Source organism: Camelus dromedarius, chromosome 32 (genome assembly GCF_036321535.1).
Source record: "Camelus dromedarius isolate mCamDro1 chromosome 32, mCamDro1.pat, whole genome shotgun sequence".
Lineage (NCBI taxonomy): Eukaryota > Metazoa > Chordata > Mammalia > Artiodactyla > Camelidae > Camelus > Camelus dromedarius.
The window spans coordinates 6,917,000-6,928,358 of NC_087467.1; the positions used below are offsets into that span (position 1 = coordinate 6,917,000).

The 11,359-nt window shown below is 49.0% G+C and overlaps 1 non-coding gene across 1 annotated transcript in view; it reads right to left on the bottom strand.

Moving 5' to 3' along the window:
* LOC105087092 (uncharacterized) overlaps positions 1–11,283 on the bottom strand; it is a 48,161-nt gene extending 36,878 nt beyond the window's left edge. The window contains exons 1-2 of the transcript XR_010378656.1: positions 11,167–11,283; positions 3,437–4,072 (exon numbers count right to left, since the gene is read on the bottom strand). This is a non-coding gene — a transcript (uncharacterized LOC105087092). The remainder of the gene's footprint in view (positions 1–3,436; positions 4,073–11,166) is intronic.
* Between the last annotated feature and the right edge of the window lie 76 nt (positions 11,284–11,359).

Here is an 11,359-nt window from a genome sequence, read left to right on the forward strand (position 1 = left end):
TCTAACGGGAACAAAAATATAATCATGTAAGATTCACATGAACATAACATCAGTTAACCAGCACTGTGATCTGGGCACCCACTGGAGCTGGGGCTGTGTGAGAGCTGAGTGGCTCTGACTCTCAGGATCAGGGGGTTCAAGGCACTTGCTGTGTACTAGTTTCAGGTTAACAGTTGGTCTCCAGGGATTAGATAAGAAGGGGTAACTACGCAGGCACCTGGTTGCGCAAGATTTCTCCAGCGGTTATGCTGGATTTCTCTGGGGCAAGAGGTAAAAATGTGGTGCCTACCCCAGTGCCCTCACCAGCGCTGGGCTCCGAGGCTAAAAATGTTTCTGAGAGTCACTGTCCTTTTCGACTCCTGATTGCCAGGACCTGGTGTGACCTAACGCAGAGCCAGCCCAAGTTCCAAAAACAGTAAAAGAATTAGGAAGGCAACAAAGAAAGGCAGGAAAAGGGAAGAGAAAACAAACAGCCAGGAGACGCAGGCCAAGACAGAGCCACGAGCAGACAGAAGGAGACACTGGAGATTATACACATGGAGAAACAAGGATCAGAAGAATGGGGAACTGGAAAACAGCTAGATGATATTTAAAGACTTCCTGGGTTTTGGTGGCAAACGTGTTTATTTTAACAATTGCTAACAGCTTGGGTTGGGTCCATGAGAATCAATGCTCAGTGCCTTTGGAAATACTGACAAACTCTCCAATGATGGAAGTGACTGTCAACCTCACTATTTATTTTTGAAATGAAGGCATATTTTATTAATGAGTTTTATTAATGAGTTCTAAAGATTTTTACAAATAGAATGTGATGAAACAAATAAAAATGTGGTTTTAGAAACGTACGTTTGAGCAATTGATTCTGCTTGGGGGCGGGAGTGGATAGTATTTACTCGAAGATATATCTGAAATAGACCCTGGTGGGTTGCCAGGCCAAGGGCACAGCATGAGGCCTGAGGCATGGAACAGCATGGGGCCAAGGAGTGAGCGGTGAGGCCACACTCAGAGGAAGCAGGACCATGCCAGGGCTGGTTAGACGGGCCTTGTCAAACGTGAGCATGAGAACTGCTCTCTCCACCTCATGGTAGAGTGTAATGAAATGGAGGCCAACATGCTTCAGATATTAGGAGATTCTAACTTCTGTCATATATGCTTTTAGAGTTTTCATTTAAAAAAAAATAAGGTCATTTTGCCAATAGGAAAACCCAGTAATGTTTTAGGAGATACACAGAAGTGACATAGATAACACGTGCAGTCATTTATGAGAGAAAGTTGTACATGAAAAGATGTTCCCCCTCATGTTTGTTTCTAGAACCATCCCTGAATGAGCAGACATTGTGAAGGTAGACATTCTTCTGCCATATGCTAGGCATTAAATCAGTCAACCTTACATCAGGTGTGTGTGGCAATATCATACCAGCAATTTATAATCTAGTTAGAGAGAAACGTGTAGAAGAATCAACGAGAAAATAACACAAGGCAGAACTTAGCAAAGGGCTTAATTGTGCAGTTCGGCTGTCAGGGTGACAGCAGTTCAGACACAGGCTCGGGTGGTGTTGACGGATTCTTAGGGAAGTCAAGAAAGATGCCAGCTGGGCCTGGAAGGATGGAAAGAATTTGAACAGTGCAAGAGAGAGAATGTGCCCCTTGAGGGGTGGGGGCAGCGCGGCCACAGGTGCAGAGGAAGGAGTGCAAACTGACAGCGCTGAGGGTCCTGAGTGAGGCGGGTGGGGGGTCAGGGTCTGGAAGAGTTAGTACTAATTCTCAGAAGCCATTGTTTTCTGAAATGTTTGCGTCAAATGAAAAAGCAGCTCTTCATGAATTTAGCCCCACAAGGTACTGCTAGAGCATCGTTCAGATGCCGGCTTCGTTCTTCCTGGGAGCCGGCAGGGATGGTACACAATGACCCCGTCTGCGGCTGGTAAGGATGCTGGCATTCACAGCAGCAGTCGGGATTGCTCGTTGTTGACATTTCCTGGCTTACGTTTTTTTTTTAAAATCGCAACCAAGGAGACTCAAAATAGCCCTTCACTGGTGAATTCAACAAAACATTTATGGAATAAATAATACACAAAGTCTTCCAGAAAACTGAGGAGGAGGGAATACCTCTAAATCCAATGTGAGAGGCTGGTATTACCCTAATACCAAAACGAGGTGAAGACGCCACAAGAAAAACTACAGGCCAATCATAACATAGATGCAAAAATTCTTAACAAAATTGTATCAAATCAAATCCCACATTATACTAAAAGGATAATACATCCTAACCAAGTAGGACTTAACCCAGGAATTCAGGATGGGTCTAATGTTCAAAAAGTACTTAGTCTAATTCTTCATATTAACAGATTAAAAAGAAAACTATATGATGACCTTAACAGATGTGGAACAAGCATCCGACAAAACCCTACTTCCTCTTCTGATTAAAAACTCTCAGCAAATAGAAGGCGACTTCCTCAACTGAGAAACGGCACCTATGAGAAGCCCACAGCTAACATCAGACTTAAGGATCAAAGATGAATGCTTCCCTCTGTGATCAGGAAAAAGACAGGACGTCTGCTCTCATCCCCTCTGTTCAACATTGCCCTGGTGATTCTGGCTGGTGCAATAAGCAAAAAAGAAGGATCAGAGCTTTGAGTGGCTCAGGCCTGATGCTGGGAGAGGGGCCAGGTCCTCCAGGAATGCCTCTGATGTCCTCCAGCACATTACCAGACATCCGATAAGTTGCTGACTCAAACCAGCTTGGTCACTATGTAGCTGTGAGACCCTCCCCTCCCCAACCCTTGAACACTATTTCATTTTATTTTTAATTCTCTTGAAATTTCTGTTTCTTAAGTGATGGGATTGGCATAATAGCAACCCACTGCCAATTTGTCGGGAAGACTAAATGCAATAAGTGTATGTGTACACTGCAAAGGCTCATTCCAGCATCTGGTTTTGCTACACTCGTGCTGAGTGGCGAGCAGAGCGATGCGACCTGCTGAGCACGCAGGCAGGTAGGTGTGAGGTGCGGGACTGGAGGAGAAGGTGTGGAGGAGGAGGGGCTCAAGATGGGGCTAGAGGTGCGGGCTGGCACCTGCTGACCTGTAGCGGGACCAAGCCCAGAGAGGAGCAGGCTCTGCGGGCCCCAGCTGGGTGCTGGGGCGGGGTAGGGGAGGGCTGCAAAGGTGGGGCAGGGCGGCTGGTGGGAAGAAGGGATGGGGACTCAGGAGCCCTGGATCAGATCTGTCAGCCAGTCTCCTCCTTACTGCTCAGCAATCTTCGCTGACCTTGAGGAGCTCTCCCCACCCCTAGGCTCCTCCTAGTTCAGAGGAAAGTGATCTGACGAAAACAACCCACAGTGGGACACCAGGGGTGGTGACTCAACGCTTGACCTCTTCTGGGAGTCTCTGCTTTTTAAAAGAGCCCCAGGACGAAGGCAGTGCCCAAAGTGACTCACCCGGAGTGTGGTGAGGGCTGGAGCGCACGCCCATGAGATATTTTCGGTCATATTCTTCCGGACCGAGTGCCCTCCTCTCAGACTGAGTTGACTGACTGCTTGCCCTGCAGGGGGGGCTGGAGGGAGGGCCCTCAGGAGAGGATGAGGCAACTTTGTCAGAGGAGGCACCATGAGGGGGGAGGTGATGCCAGGGAGAGGAAGGGCAGATGTGGTTGTTTCATGGTCCGTAAGTGGCCCGGCGAGGAGGACTCAGCGATGTAAAAGCCAGCGGGTCTGGCCAGCCACAGGGGAGTGACCAGGAGGGCTGGGGGCTAAGGAGGGAGACACACTGAGTTCACGGAACGTGTGCATCAGGGCGGGCGGGAGGAAGCGGATTTCCATTCCTCTCAGAGTGAGTAGTACCTGCTCGGGTCTTTGTATGGAGACAGTCCTTTCATTGTGGAATCACGAACCATCGTGCCCCAGGTCTGGGAACACACACTCACCCTGCCCACAGTGGGAGCTGCGGGGCCTTGATCCGTCCACTCCTTGGCCCGGCCAGTCCTGCATACCTTGAGTGGTTTGGAGAAGCTGGGTCACTTCTGAACATGAGCCGGTTGTGGGGTGGCTCCAAGATGTGGCTCCTGGGAGCTTTAACTGGAGAAAACAATGAGGCACAAGAGTGTTTGGATCCTCTTTAGTTGTGATTTAAAAAACAACCCCCCCCCCCAAAAAAAAACCCAGGAAGGATGACAACCAAAATTGCTTCAGCTCTTGTCATCAGTACCCATGGCCCTAGTGGTCCAATATCTGAACCCCTTCCTGAGCCTGGGGCTCCCTTCCCTCTACAGAAGCTGAAAATAACAGATTCTCATTCTCTGAGTTCCTCTTGTGACTTGGGCCCAAGCACAGCCACGGGCTGCCTCCACCCCCAGGCCCCGCCCAGACTCTGGGCGTAGAGGTGGTGGCGTGTGTGGCCAAGCGGTCTGGTGACTCGCCCGCAGTGGCCCAAGCACTGCCTCGCCTGCAGCTCTTTTTGGCCTCAGATCTTTCCCTTCATGCAAATGCTTCACTTCCCAGCGGCCCCTCCTAAGCCCTTCAGCCGTCAGCGTCCTTGCTGCAGTCCAAGCTCTGCTCCTGAGGCAGCACACCCATGGCCCGCGTGGACACGTCTGCTGTTCAGCGTCCACCCAGAGCTGGTCCTGGGCCCGGCACAGGGAGACACTGGATGAACCAAGAACTTCTCATGAGAATCACCAAATGATTCTCCTCAGAGTCTTAGAGATGAAAGTGGTCTTCGAGATCAGCTCTGCTTCAGGTATGAGGACCTCACGGTCCAGAAGGATTTTATGCTTCACTGGAGGTCTCCCTTTCGTGTGCTTTCTGCCACACTCCGCTGCTTCTCCTCTTACTAGGGGCATTTATTTGGCAAACACACTTATTCGTGATAAAGATTAATGAAACATTCCTTGACCATCTTATTTGCTGCTGGTGGGAAGGTGATTGGTACAATCTCTTATAGCTGTTGGCACAGCCTGTCATCCAGCAATTCCATTCTTGGTATTGCCTGACAGAAATGTGTACATGAATGCACCAGAAGATACTTACAATGCACAGCTTCTTAATTCAACAGCATCCCAAAACCCTGGAAATCACCCAAATGTCCAGCAGAAGAATGGATACATTGTGGTGGGATCTCATAAGGGAAAACTATACAGTGATGAAAATGGAACACTGCTACATGACTCAGAGATGAATCTCACCAAAAAGAGAGACCCAAAAGAAATATGGTGTGCAGAACTTCATTTATAAAGACTTCCTTCAGAGGGCATAGGGGAGTAGAGGAGATTGGCAACGGGCATAAACCACAGGCTTTCAAGACACTGACGATGTTTTATTTCTTGACCTGGATTAGCAAGTATTTACTTTGTAAAGATTCATCTGACTGTACACTTGTGATTTGTCTACTTTTTATATGTGAGTTATACTTTAATACAAACTTTTATTTTTAAAATGTCTCTAAACTCAGGTAAATAAGACTGGTAACTTACTTTGGAGATAAGGAAATTGAAGCCCAAAAGAGTTACAATACCTTAAAAAAAAAAATCTTGATCTTCCAAATTAAATCTCCTAAAGTCCATACACTGAAGCGCGTGTCCCTGGTCTCTGAATGCTCACCCTCTCCACCCCAGGGCCTCATTCAGGCAACTGTGATGATTTTAGACACACTTCTAACACCTCTGGGGATCTGTCACTTCAGTCCATAAGCATATTAAGAAAAGAAAATCTGCGAAGTATATGAATGTGCTAGGAGAGATGTCTAAAGCCAACTCTTTAATGGCAAAAATGAAAATCAGAAGGCAAGAACTCCAAGTGCATGTTGGTGCAGGGCCATTTAGGATAGAGGAAAACACTCTACACACCAGCTAGCACTCATGTAATGTTCCTTGTCTTAGAGCAGAGTACAGATGCTCAGATGTTCAATCCACACTGATGATTTCCAATCCTTCCAAAAGGTTCAGATCCTTAGTGCAAGTAGATGGGGAACCAAATAGATCATCTCAGAAATTGCTCCCCAACAGGGACAGAGAGTTGCTATAAGTGAACACAAGCTAAGGCAAGAGGCCAGAAGCCACTGGGCACACAAGTCCCAGGATGGGCTCAAGGAGCCACGGCAGGAGCTCGGGGAGGGTTGGGTAGGGCCCTCCAAGAGCTAGGAGAGAAGTGAGATGAAGGCCAGGGCAGCTGGACTCGGTCAGAACCCACTCAACACTCAAGTGCCCCAGGAAGAGTTAGCAGAAAAGATAATGAGATCAGTCATAGGGCATCATAAGTAGTTTGAGACTTTACAAAATGAATAGTTCTCTAAAAAATGGTCAGCGCAATCTCGCATTCCATTTCCTGCTCTTCCAAAGGCAGGGGTTGCCTCATCAGGAAGCCAGGCCTCCGTGGACAAGGTAGGGTGGGGGTTTCTGTGCCCCACGGGGCTCTGGGCCTCTCCAGTGCCCCACCAAGGAGGAAGCTGGCTGACACTACCCCTTTACCCAGAATGGGTCTCCTGCCCTTGGCTGGCCAGCCCCTCTTCTGGCCCTGCCCCGTTCCCAGGGCTGCGCATGCTGTGGGAGCCAGACTGGTCGGTTCACCTGCCTTGGGGCAGGAGCAGCAATGTCTTGTGAGGACGTGAAATGACGGGCACCTGGGAGGAGGCCTCAGCTTCTCAGCGTCTTTTGAGGATTTCTTTGCAAGCTCAGGAAATGAGTATCTCTGAGCCTCCATCTCCTCACTGTTTTATCCCACAGCCAACTGTCCCCAAAGCTTTCTGACTGACCTTCTCCTGTATTATCTCAAAGTGCAAGCACAGCTGACAGAAACCAACATCACGTGTGAACAAAACAAACAAAGGTCAACAACGTAGCAGCAAAATTAGGAACCATGATACGGGAGGGGGGTTGGAAATCAAAGAAGGCTGACAATTTAAGAAGGCAGGTGTTGTCACAGCCTGGGGATTAGCAAATTTGAGGTCTGCAGAGAGCAAAATAGGGAGGAATCTAAGATGACAGAATTATAGTAATTACAATATTCTTTCCCTATGATATGCACAAAGAGTAAGTGTTAAAAATAATCATTCATTTTAAGTAATGGGTGGGGCCTCTGTTAAGAGTGGAGGGAGGACCAGTGCTCAGAGGCAGTTCCCTGGGGTGAAAAATAAGGAGGAGCATGATCCTGGCTCTCAGAATGAAAGGGAAGTACCCCACTATTTGGGAAGACCTTTGTCAGCATTTCGGGGCCATATGTGCAATGTTAAATTAGTGTTTATGTAACAGGCGTGGGTTTAAGAAGTAATTCCAGTAAGCAAAAGGGACCTTAAAACTATTTTCTCTCATTCAGATTTTGCAAAGCAAGAATCACTGTTGAGGTCAAAACTTAGAGAGGAGACTGCAGGAGCCTGGGACCCAGAGGGGCAACGCCCCTGGAGGGGTTGCCTTCGCAGGGAGTCGATGTAAAATGTGCAGCCTGGAGCTAAGCTGTGCGCAGCCTGCCCACGTGGATGCGGCAGCCATGGTGGGCCCACGGCACCGCCAGTTTCTTTGAGAGCTTCTTTTTAAGCCCTTTCTCATGATACTGTTTTCCAAACTTTCCTATGACCCGTCCCAGTCCTCTGGCCCCACCCTCCACCCTGCACAAGAGGGCCATCTCCTGGTTGTGCCCTTCTGCACCCAGCAAGGAGTCTGGAGGCTGGGACATGTGCCCACCCAGGTCCTCACCTTCCTGCCTTCCCTCCTCTTAAACATGTCCTGGGTACTGGGACCCCAGAATCTCCTGCCCAGATGGCCCCATGCATGCCTCCAGGGCCTCTGTGGGCCTCATCCCTGAGGTCTACGTGTACAGCCGCAGGCCCAGGTGTGGCCAGGTGAAGGCTGCTGGGGAGGGCTGGGGAGAAGACAGGCAAGTTGGATGCGTGGGCTGGGGTTTCACCCGCGTGCACACTGTCACCTCATGACGCCCAGTGAGTTAAGGGGTGAAAGGGAGGGGCAAGGCGCTGGCACGGCTGTCCCCGGGCCAGGCTGTCCCCGGGCCAGGCTGTCCCCGGGCCAGGCTGTCCCCAGGCTACCACCCCTGCAGCAGAACTCCTCGGAATCTGAGGACCCTAAATCCGGTTTTGGCCTTCTCAGTTATGAAGGTATGTTTGCTGAGGCAGAAGGTAGGACATACTCTATTTTATGGTTTATTAGGTTGATTTGTGCATTTAAATATCCAGACACATGGTAAGTAGGTTTCCATTTATATTCTTGCCCCGGACCCTGCAAATGTTAGGGTCAAGCCTATTTTCAGTCACTCTCTCTTTTCTGCCTTTAAATATTTCCATGCATCTGTCAGGTGAAAAATAAGCAACTGTGGGAACAGAGACCCCTCCCCACCCTCCACTGACCTGTGTTCTCTCCTTCTAGACAACGATTAACAGTTTAAGTAACGAGGCAGTCAGCAGAGCACCAATGAGGGCCTGCAAGGCTCTGAAAATCGTGACAAAATAAAACCTGTCTCTGCCCAAGTGAGCCTACAATCCAAACACTGTAGTTTGTCCTGTGATGGAGGAAACAGGCCACCAGGCGTACCTCCTTGAGGGACGTCTCACTTGGTTTTAAGGGAGGAACGGAGATCAGAGAAGGTTCCTGAGAAGTGATATCCAAAGAACAAGTCCAGACAGGACCGTGACCATCTCTGGGCTCCCTCTGTCAGCTTCTGGTTACGGTGGGGCTATTCTGGCTCGCGCAGCCCCACAGTTCAGGACACGCACTGCAGGCTCTGCTCCTCTCTCAGGGGCTGGGAGCTGGGGATCCTGAGGGTCTTGACTGCAACTTCAATGTTTCTCCGCATCACCAAGGAGTCCCATGCCAACTGGAGTAGCCACTGTTTATACAGTGAGCAACAACCATCACACTTCACACAAGTTACCAAGAGAAGAGGGGTGACATGTCTTCCAGCTGATGGCATGATCCCAATATGCACTGTGTTTCCTGAGATTTTTGACACGATAGATACTTTACAGCTCAGACGATGTGGGGTTGTTTGACAAGCACGTTACAGCTGACTCTTGAACAATACGGGGGTTGTGGGGCCCACCCCGTGCAACTGAAAATCTTCATATAACTTTACAGTCAGCCCTCTGGATATACAGTTCCGCATTCATAGATTCAACCACCCGGGGACTGTACAGTACCATACAGATGTATTTATCAAAAAAAAATCCTTGAATAAGTGGACCTACACCATGCAAATTTGTGTTGTTCAAGGTCAACTGTATTTATTCTTAATCATTATGTCTTAACTGGGATCAAGACTCTAGCTAAAGCTGCTTAATTGGCAGCCACAGTGAGGGCATCAGCATTCGCTTTCACCACAGGAAGTGTGGCACTTGGTGAGGGACACAGGAGCAGGAGGTACCAGCGAGGAGGCTGGGGAGGAAGTACAGAGAGAGGCCCCGTACTGCCACAGACACGCCCTGCAAGTTCTTAGGAACAACCGGGGAAGGGACTTAGGGAAGGCTTAGGCCCTGCCTCCACACAGAAGCTAGCAGAACACAGGTCATCAGTGCTCACTTATCTCTAGCAGTAGGCATGGGAGCATGTAAGCTACCCCTGCAACCGAGTGCGTGGGGCCCCCGCATGGGCTCAAGCTGTGTGGTGATGGCTGCCAAGGTGGCCATGGAACAGGTTTCTCCCCGGCCCAGAACTTCTGCTCCCTTGAGTGGACATCCTCCCGCATGCCTCTCACTTTCCTTGTTGCTAATCATCTGTTGGTGTTCTGCCACTCAACCCTTGATGACCCTGGCAACTGCCCACAGAGAGTCTCTGTCCAGAGGAGAAGAAATGTAATGTTCCTCTTTCCCTGCTAGACTGGGGGCTTCCTGAGAGCAGGGACTATTCTGTTTTGTTTGCTCTTGTCTCCATCCTCAGGGCTTGGCATATTACAACCTCTCACTAGCTACTGGATGACTAAGACTGATGAGAACACGGAACAAGGGGTTTTAACCAAACCAGACTGATGGGGAAGGCTAAATATAATAGCATGTCAGCCAAGACAGGAAGGGTGGGTGGAAAAAAAATGAGACCAGAGGGTGGTGTGGAGAGAAAAGCAGCTCCCAGGCAGAAGCCTGTGCAGCATGAGTGAAGGCCCCGAGGGAGGAGGGAACACAGACGGTTGGGGGAACTGACAAAAGTGAAAACTGGACTGGAGTGCAGACAGCTGGGTGACAGGCAAGGTTGGAGAGATGGACAGCTCCCTGAAGGCCTTTACATCCATCTTACGGACATTTGACTTCATTCTAGGGACCATGGGAAACCCATGAAGGGTTTCAAGTAGATGATCTAAATGTGCACATCTGTATTGTTGAAGAGGTCATGTAGAATTGCATGTGGGAACTGGGCTGGAGGGACCAAAGATGGAAGCAGGGAGATAAAAAAGCAATGGAGGGGTCCTAGAGAGGGATGGGGGTGGCTGGAGTGGGGTTACAGTGCACAGGTGGACAGAAGGGAGGAGACCAGAATGACTCCCAGGTTTCCGGTTTGAATAACTGGTGGATAATGGTGGCATTTATTGAGATGGAAAGCCCTGAAGGAAGAGTGTTCTTTTAGAAGAGGAGGGAGGATGATGACCTTTGAGTCATTCTGCAGTCTATTTCCTTCATATACCCTGATTCATAAGCACCACTTTCCTCTATCAGAACACAGCAGCTTCAACCAGTTACTGCAAGGGTTCATCCAGTTTTTAAAATTACTTCATTTAAAAAATACTTATAATGTACCAACATCTTACAAGGTACTTGTGACCTGGGAAAGAAGGTGAGCAAAACACATCTGGCCTTTCCCTTACAGAGCCTACTTTCTAGCAGAAGCCAAAAAAGAAATTACACAACCAATTACATCATGCAGATCCTGTAATCTGCGTCATAAAGGTTTGAAGAAGTATGGAGTAGTATGTGGCAAGTAACAAGGCGGAGGGGTGTTCCACTGAAGTTCATAAACGGGTTTTACCACATCTGTGAACTGCTGGTATCTGTATGTAAGATTTTGTCTATGCCTGTACACTTGCAGGGGCTTACATGCTCGAAGAGGTCTGTGACCCCTAAAAAGTTAAGAACCCCTCAAGTCCATCTGGGCACCACTGAAACACAAACTTTGAACAAGAAGGCTGCGACCAAGAGGAAAGCGCGAGGCCTGGTGGTCTGTCTAATCCACAGAGAACGACCTTACCTTTACACTTACAGACAGGAAAAGTGATCAGTCTTCTGACTAACGTGAGAAGAGACAACATGGTGATTAATTTTTTAAAAACTTAGTTATTTAAGAAAGATCGCGAGATGTTCTGGTCCTCAATCTCGGGACTTCCAGGCACGTGCCCGGGTTCGGGCTCGGCTGACGCCCTCCCGCTCGGAAGGAACAGACG